A 9977-nucleotide genomic window follows, 5' to 3' on the forward strand; every position below is an offset into this window, starting at 1 on the left:
TGCCCATCTCTCCACACCCTCTCCAACAACTGTAGTCTTTTGCTTTGTTCATTTTAGCCACTCTGACTGGTGTGAGGTGGTATCTCAGTGTGGTTTTGATTTGTGTTTCCCTGATGATGAGTGATGTTGAGCATCGTTTTATGAACTTTTCATTTTTAAACTGTTGAGGTGATTGAGTATATTACTTGGTGTTCAAATGTTGAACCTGGAACAGATCTCACCTGGTTGTGACATATAATTCTTTATGTACATCGTTGGGTTGGATTTGCTAATATTGTGTTAGGGATGGGTTTTTACTTCTATATTCATGAGATATTATTCTGGAGTCTGGTTTATGTTGGCTTCATCAAATGAATTATTATTTTCTCTGCTTTTGTCTTCTGAAAGAGATTGTAGAGAATTGGCATAAGTTATTTATTAAATGTTTGGTAGAATTCATCTGTGAATTTAGCTGGGCCTGATGATCTTTGTGGAGATTATTAATCATTGATTACATTTCTTTAATAGATATGGGCCTATTTAGATGGCCTATTCTTGTGTGAGTTTAGTAGATTATTTTTATTTCAAGAAATTAGTGTATTTTATCTCAGGTATCAAATTTTATTCTTTTAGTGTCAATGGGATCTGTAGTATTTTGTTTTATTTATTTATTTATTTATTTATTTATTTTTATTCTGGATACAGGATTATCAATTTTGTTGCTGTTTTCAAAGAAACAAACTCTGGTTTTGATGATTGTCTCTCTTACACTGATTTCATTCTAATTCTTAGTATTTCTTCTGCTTACTTTAATTTGCTCTTATTTTTGTCTAGTTTCTTAAGGTGATAACATAGATGATTAATTTAATTCTTTCTTTTTCTAATATGTAGACTCAATGCTATAAATTCTCCCCCATGCGTTGCTTTCACTGAATCTCACAAATTTCACAAGTTTTATTTTCACTTAGCTCAAAATATTTTCAATTATTATTGACACCTCTCCTTTTACTCATGTATTATGTTAGAAGTGTGATGTTTAGTGTCCATGTATTTGGGTATTTTCCAGTTATCGTCTGTCATTTTCTATTTTAAAGATCGCTGTGCTCTGAGAACACATACGCATGCTCTATATTACTTTAAATTTGCTAAGTTGTGTTTTATGGCACAGAACATCACCTCTCTGGAGAATTTTCCATGTGAGCTTAAGAAAAATGTATATTCTGTGGTTGCTGGACATAGTCAATCAATGTCAATTATATCCAGTTTATTGATGGCATTGTTGAATTCAACTGTGCCCTTACTGACTTCCTGCCTGCTTTCTGGTCCTTGATGGTAAAAGAGTGGTGAATTCTTCACTTACGATAGTGGAGTCATTTGATTTTCCTTGCAGTTTTATCAGTTTTTGAGTAATATAATTTGATACTTTGTAGTTAGCACGTGCATGCTAAGCGTTGTTATGTCTTCATGGTGAATTAACCTTGTATCTATTATATAATGCCATTCGTTACCTTCAATAACATTTTTTGCTCTGATGTATGCTTTGCCTGAAATTATTATACCTTCTGCTTTATTGTGGTTAGTATTAGCATAGTATATTTTCTCCATCCACTGACTATTAAATTATATAGTCTTTATATTTAAAATTGGTTTCTTTTAGGAATACCTGGGTGGCACAGGTCATGATCTCATGGTTTGGGAGATCGAGCCCTGCATGGAGACTCTTTGGGAGTCTCTCTCCACCCCACCTCCTGCTCATGCATGCTCTCTCTTTCCCTCTCTCTTTGTCTCTAAAATATACAAACACACATTAAAAGATGAAGTTGGTTTCTTTTATCTAGCATATTGTTCAGTTGTAGGTTTTGATCTATTCTCACAATCTCTGTCATTAGTGCATTTACACAATTGACATTTAAAGTGATTATTGATATAGTTGGATTCATATCTATTTTGCCACTGTTTTCATTTTTTAATTACGTTTTTATTTTCATTCCATTATCGTTACATACAGTGTTATATTAGTTTCAGGCGTACAATATAGTGATTCAACACTTCTATACATCACCTGGTGCTCATCACAACAAACTTTTGTTTCTGTTCCTACTTTTGCACTTTTTTTTTTTTGGCCTTTGATTGTTTTAAAGGAGGACTTTGATTCTTTTCTCTTTTTACTAGCAAATCAGTTATAGTTCAGAAAAAAAAAACTTGTTAATGGATTTTCTAGAGGCTGCAATATATATTTATAACTAATCCAAGTCCACTTTCAGACAACACTTTACCACTTCATGGATAGTGTAAGTACCTTATAATAATAAATAATAATAATAAACTCATTCTACCCTTTGTATCACTGCTGTCATTCATTTTGCTGATACATAAATGTATATGTTTAAATATATAATAAATGTTATATGTCTGAGCATATATAATTGAATGTATTAGTGCTAATTTTTATTTTGAACAGCTTGTCTTTTAGATCAATTAGATTAAATAAAAGTGTGTATTGTACCTTTTATTACTCTTCTTTGATGCTCTTGTGTACATTTAAGTTTCTGACTTATATGATTTTTCTTCTCTCTGAAAAACATGTTAATATTGCTTGCCAAGTAGGCGTACTGGCAACAAAGTATTTTAATTTTAGGCAGAAAATTTTGATTTCTTTTGTACTTTTGAGGATAGCTTCACAGGATACAGAATTCTTGGTTGGTGGTTTTTCTCTCAAGACTAAAGATTTTATTCTAATTTTCTTGCGTGCATGTTTTTTGAGGCAAATAGGATGTAATTCTTGTGTTTGCTCCTGTGTAAGTATTTATTGACCTCTGACTTCTTTCAGGATAACTCTGGGCTTGGTGTTTATTTTGTGGGAAAATTTGGGATGCTGATTAATTATGTAATGATTATACAAATATTGATAATTTCCTGTTATTTTTTAAGTTTTTAAAACTATGATTTTTCCTAACATTTGTCCATTTTGTTTAAATTTTAAAAAGGGTCATTAAGCTTTTCATTGTTTTATGTTACTTTCTACTTAAGATCAATAATTCCTAGTGATATCTATTTTTCTTCTCTTATACTTACTAATCTTTTTGTTACAAACTTATTTTCTTAAAATAATTTGCTTTTAATCTTAGGTGTAACTTCACTGAGTATAATTTTAGATTGACATATCACCATATGGAAAATGATATATGATTTTCAATTTTCTTATACTATAGAAGTCAGATATTTCCCTATATAGTATTATGATTATGTTGATATAACTTTTTTTTTTAATATGGCTACTTTTAAAGTAGTCACTTTTACTGGCAATCATCAGTATCACTAAAATATACTTGTGTTTGAATTTTGTTCCATTGAACTATTTTCAATATTGAATGAAAAGTTTCAAGTTCCAGTCTTCTTTTATAGAATATAAAATTACAAAAGATTTTTTTTTCCTTTTAAAAACTTTTCTTAGGAACTACACATTGCTGGGAACTGGTTCATCATATTCTCCAGACACACACACACACACACACACACACACACACACACACAGACTTCTCAAAATATATAAATATTATCACATGATTATATATGCCTAAAACATCTTTCTTCTATGCACTGTTTCAAACTCAAACATAATCAACACCTACTCATAATACAGATGTACTTCTCTTAATGTTTTCTCTCTCTCTCGAGGTTGACCCCCATAGTACTTGAACAATTGTAGCTTACTATTGTTATTTATTATAAAGTTATTTACTGAGTCTGTATAATGTGCCAGAGCCTACTATAGGCACTGATGATACATTACCAGAAGAAAACACAAAAATCAGTGTGTTAAGGAGATTCACATCCTAGTGAATCTAGTGGAGTATGCAGTTAGTATTAGAGTTTAGGGTTAGGGTTAGGCAACAAAATAAAAATAGATAAAAATTGTATAATATATTAAAAACTAACAAGCATTATAGATAAAATTGAACCGTGAAATGTATATGGTAAAAAATAAATAAGAACCGGTTATGGAAGTACAACTCTAAATGGGATTATTGAGGATGGATTTTATTGAGAAGATGAGAGTGAGCAGCATATTGGTGTTGGTGAGAATGTAACCCATACAAATGGACAGGGAGTATATTTTAGGCAAAGAAAACAACATGGAGTAAATTTTGAAGCAGAGTCATTCCTGATGAATTTGAAGAACAAGGAGGTAAATGTAGATGGAATTAAGTAGGAAAAGAGAGGAATAATTATAGAGATTATTAAAAGAATGCTTTATGTTTTATGTTTTGTGAGCTATTCCAGTGACATTGGATTTTAGTGAATGAGCTGGAAAGCCTTACTTTATAAAGGGATCTAAGAAACATTTTAAACTGATAAGAAAAAATAAACTTATCAAAGATGTATTGTGGCCAAAAGAGTAAATAGAACTAAATTTATAGCTTTATAAGTTTACATTATCAAAGGAAAAGGATTTTGAATCACTGGCACAACTTTGTATTTTTAGGAGTACAAAAATGTAGAGCAAATTAAATGTAAGGAAATAATAAAAAATAAGTCAGTGGACAATAGAGGGATTAACTTAGCCATTGTGTCTATAATCAGGTTAATGAAATGGATAAGTACCTCGCTAAACTTATAAACAATGGGTGAGAAAACACAGAATATCAAAATCAAGAATGACAGAGGATTGCCAAAACAGATTAAGGACACTAGATATATAATAAATTATTATGAATAACTTTACTTCAATAAATGTTAAAACTCTGATGAAATGAACAAATTCTTTGAAAACCAATTTACTAAAACTGACACAAGAAGAAATAGAAAATTTAAAACTCATTATCTGTTAAAGTAATTAATAACACGTTTAATTAAATGGCTTTCTTAAAGAAAACTCTTGTTGCTGATAGTTACACTGCTAAATTATTAAGGAGGAAATATATAAGATTTTATCCTACTTTTAAACAAGCTTTTTCAGAAAATAAAGGAGGAAGAGACACTTCTCAATCATTTTATGAGGCCATCATCATTCTGGTGACAAACCTGACCTAGAAAATACAAGAGAGTAAAATGAAAGAACCATGAGCATCAAGAAATAGCTATAAAAATCCTTAATGAAATATAGTGTTGAAGTCCAGCAATATAAGCAGTAGCTAACATCACACTCAAATGTGATTTATTTTAAAAATATATGGAATGTTAACATTCAAAAATTAATTACTATGATTTTTACCACGTGAATAGAGTAATGGAGAAATACATACTCATTCTAATAGATAAAGAATGCATTTGATAAAATTCAACATCTGATATCTATTCATTATAAAAATATGAAGCAAACTAGGCACAAAGGAAACTTTCTCCACTAGTAAACTTCATATATTAAATGTGTACAGCTAACATCATACATTGTGAAATATTAATATGTTTATACTAAAATTGAGGACAAAATTATAGAAAGTCAGTTCTAAATCCATCTATTCAGTATTGTCGCTTGCCAGTATACTTGGCCAAGTAAAATAAATAAAGAGGCCAGAATAAAAATTTTGGAGGAAAAATTTGTAGAAAACCAAAAGAAAGTGTTTTTATTCACACTTGACCTGATGGACTCCATGGAAATTCCTCAATAATTTACATTGTAGTCCCAGAGTGGAAGCAACTAAAATGTGCATCGCCATGTGTTAACACAACTCTCCATGATTTTTTGCATGTCTTCTATCAGCTTTTGTTCTGGACTGTCTTTTCAAGAAAACAGCCTTGGAATGCATAGCAAGTGCCTCATACTGGGGTACAGGACGGATTTATTTTCTGTTTATTTTAATAAAGAAAAAACCTCTCCACGGAAAATATTGAGCAGGTTCACTAGCATCTCTTCTCACCTCCAGATCATGTGCAGGGGATTTGGAGGTGGATCAAGAAAAACTGATACCAACATGCATTTCATGCCTTTGTTCTTTCATGAGTAATAAAGTATTTTGTCTCCTACCAAAGACCGTCTAGTCTTGTCAGCATTTATGAAACTAGGTCAGACTAATTTGCTGGCTTACAAGTAGGCTGATCTCTCTCTCTCTCTCTCTCTCTCTCTCTCTCTCTCTCTCTCTCTCTCTCTCTCTTTTTAGAGACAGAGTGTGAACAGGGGAGGGGCAGAGAGAGAGGGAGACACAGAATCTGAAGCAGGGTCCAGGTTCTGAGCTGTCACCACAGAACCCAACGCGGGGCTCAAACTCACAGACTGTGGGATTATGACCTGAGCCAAAGTTGGTCGCTTAACTGACTGAGCCCCCCAGGCGCCCCTAAAGTCTCTTATTCCATTTCCTGACACTGACAAAATGGATAAGCCAGGGAATGTTTATATAATCAAATAATACTTTGCAATTAAAGAGAAACAAAGATTGGGGCACCTGAGTGGCTCAGTCAGTTGACTATCTGACTTCAGCTCAGGTCATGATCTCATGGTGCATGGGTTTGAGCCCTGCACCAGACTCTGTCCTGAAAGCTCATAGCCTGAAACCTGCTTCAGATTCTGTCTCCATTCTTTCTGCCCTTCCCCCAATCACACTGTTTCTCTCTTGTCTTTCAAAAATAAATAAACATTAAAATTTTTTTTAAAAATCAACGAGAAACAAATATTGTTAATACATTCAGCAACACAGATGGCATTCAAAAAACTTCTTTGTTCAAAAGAAGGCAGACACCAAAGTCTACAGACAATGAGATACATTTATATAAATCGTACAGCCGGTAAATCTACTGTGGTGGCTGTGGGCTTTGACCACATGAGGAAACTTTCTGTGGTCATCATGATGGAAACATGCTATATCTTGATTGGGGTGTTTGGTAATGGTACATTACATCAGTGAATGGTACATTTAAGATTTATGGCTTTTATCTTAATGTGAATGAGTATGAAAATGTCTGGGATCTGTTTTAAAAGTGAGGTGGACAGCATACCCCATCTTTTGCCAGGACTCTGTGCCCTTCTCAAGGGGTGGTTCTTGTTTATACTTATTCTTGGACCTGTGGACTTAGAGGGATTCCTCTTTATTCAACTAGAGTTTATAAAAATTTTCCTTATTAGACTTTCTGTGTCCCTTTCCAAATTAAATAGACTTTGTCAAAAGTCAAGATTCTTTTTTTTGATAATAGTTTATTTTCAAATTGGTTTCCATATAACACCCAGTGTTTCTCCCACAAGTGCCCCCCTCCATGACTATCACCCCTTTTCCCCACCCCCTCCCCCCTCAGCCCTCAGTTCAGCATTCAGTAGTCTCTCATAATTTGTGTCCCTCTCTCTCCCCAACTCTCTTTCCCCCTTCCCCTCTATGGCCCTCTGTTAGGTCTCTCCTGTTAGACCTATGAGTGCAAACATATGGTATCTGTCCTTCTCTACCTGACTTATTTCACTTAGCATGACACCCTTGAGGTCCATCCACTTTGATACAAATGGTCAGATTTCATTCTTTCTCATTACCATGTGTACTCCATTGTGTATATATACCATGTCTTCTTGATCCATTCATCAGGTGATGGACATTAGGCTCTTTCCATGATTTGGCTATTGTAGAAAGTGCCACTATGAACATTGGGATACATGTGTGCATCAGCATTTCTGTGTCACTTGGGTAAATCTCTAGCAGGGCTATTGTTGGGTCATAGGGGAGCTCTATTAATAGCTTTTGGAGGAGCCTCCACACTGTTTTCCAGAGTGGCTGCACCAGTTTACATTCCCACCAACAGTGGGGGAGGGTGCCTGTTTCTCCACATTCTCGCCAGCATCTATAGTCTCTTATTTGTTCATTTTAGCCACTCTGACTGGCATGAGGTGGTATCTCAGTGTGGTTTTGATTTGTGTTTCCCTCATTATGAGTGATGCTGAGCATCATTTCATGTGCTAGTTGGCCATCTGGATGTTCTCTTTGGAGAAGTGTCTGTTTATGTCTTCTGCCCATTTCTTCACTGGATTATTCGTTTTTCAGGTATATGGAGTTTAGTGAGTTCCTTGTAGATTTTGGATACTAGCCCTTTATCTGATATGCCATTTGCCACTATCTTTTCCAATTCTATAGGTTGCCTATTAGTTTTTTTTAAATTGTTTCCTCTGAAGTGCAGAAACTTTTTATCTTGATGAGGTCCCAATAGTTCATTTTTGTTCTTGATTCTCTTGCCTTTGGGGATGTGTTGAGGAGGGAATTGCTGCGATTGAGGTGAAGGAGGCTGCTTCCTGCTTTCTCCTCTAGGGTTTTTATGATTTCCTGTTTCACATTCAGGTCATTTATCCATTTTGAGTTTATTTTTGTGAACAATGTAAGAAAGTGTTCTAATTTCATTCTTTTACATGTTGCTGTCCAGCTCTCCCAACACCACCTGTTGAAGAGGCTGTCTTTTTTTTATTGGATATTCTTTTCTGTTTTGTCAAAGACTATTGGCCATACACTTGTGGGTCCAGTTTTGGGCTCTCTATTCTATCCCGTTGGTCCAGGTGTCTGTTTTTGTGCCAGTACCATACTTGATGATGATAGCTTTGTAGTAGAGGCTAAAGTCTGGGATTGTGATGCCTCCCGTTTTGGTTTTCTTCTTCAATATTACTTTAGCTATTCTGGGATTTTTGTGGTTCCATACAAATTTTAAGATAGTTTGTTCTAGCTTTGAGAAGAAATCTGGTGCAACTTTGATGGAGATGGCATTGAACGTGTAAATTGCTTTGGGTAATAATGACATTTTAACAATGTTTATTCTTCCAATCCATGAACACAGAATGTTTTTCCATTTCTTTGTGTCTTCTTCAATTTCCTTCATAAGTCTTCTGTAGTTTTCAGCCTACAGATCTTTTACATCTTTGGTTAGATTTATCTCTAGATATTTTATGGATTTTTGTGCAATTGTGAATGGGATCAGTTTTTTTATTTCTCTTTCTTTTGCATCATTTTTGGTGTATAAAAATATAACCAATTTCTGTATGTTGATTTTGTACCCTGCAACATTACTGAATTCATTTGTCCGTTCTAGAAGGCTTCTGGTGGAGTCTATCGGGTTTTCCATGTAGAGTATCATGTCATCTGCGAAAAGTGAAAGTTTGACTTCTTCTTTGCCAATTCTGATGCCTTTTGTTTCCTTTTGTTGTCTTATTGCTGGTGCTAGGACTTCCAACACTATGTTAAACAACAGTGGTGAGAGTGGACATCCCTGTCCTGTCCCTGATTTCAGAGGGAAAGCTCAATTTTTCCCCATTGAAAATAACATTAGCTGTGGGCTTTTCAAAAATAGCTTTTATGATGTTTAAGTATGTTCCTTCTATCCCGAGTTTCTCGAGGGTTTTTATTAAGGAGGGATGTTGTATTTTGGCAAATGCTTTTTCTGCATCTATAGACAGAATCATACAGGTTTTTTTCCCTTTTCTTTTGTTAATGTGATGTATCACATTGATGGATTTGCAAATATTGAACTAGCCTTGTAACCCAGGAATGAATCCCACTTGATCATACTGGATAATTCTTTTTATATGCTGCTGGATTCAATTTGCTAGTATCTTGTTGAGTATTATTGTATCTGTATTCATTAAGGATATTGGCCCGTAGTTCTCTTTTTTTGTTGGGTCTCTTTCTGGCTTAGGAATCAAAGTGATATGTGCTTCATAGAATGAGTCCAAAAGTCTTCCTTCCATTTTATTCTTTGGAATAACTTGAAAAGGATCAGTGTTAACTCTGCTTTACATGTCTGGTAGAATTCCCCTGGGAATCCATCTGGCCCTGGGCTTTTATTTGTTGGGAGATTTTTGATAACTTATTTGATTTCTTTACTGGTTATGGGTCTGTTCAGATTTTCTCTCTCTTCTCCTTTGAATTTTGGTAGTGCATGTGCATTTAGGAATTTGTCCATTTCTTTTAGAATGTCCAGTTTGTTGGCATATAAGTTTTCATAGTAATCTCTGATAGTTTCTTGTATTTCTGAGAGATCTGTTGTAATAGATCCATTTTCCTTCATGATTTTGTCTATTTGAGTGTTCTCTCTTTTCTTTC

Source organism: Suricata suricatta, chromosome 10, assembly GCF_006229205.1.
Source record: "Suricata suricatta isolate VVHF042 chromosome 10, meerkat_22Aug2017_6uvM2_HiC, whole genome shotgun sequence".
NCBI lineage: Eukaryota > Metazoa > Chordata > Mammalia > Carnivora > Herpestidae > Suricata > Suricata suricatta.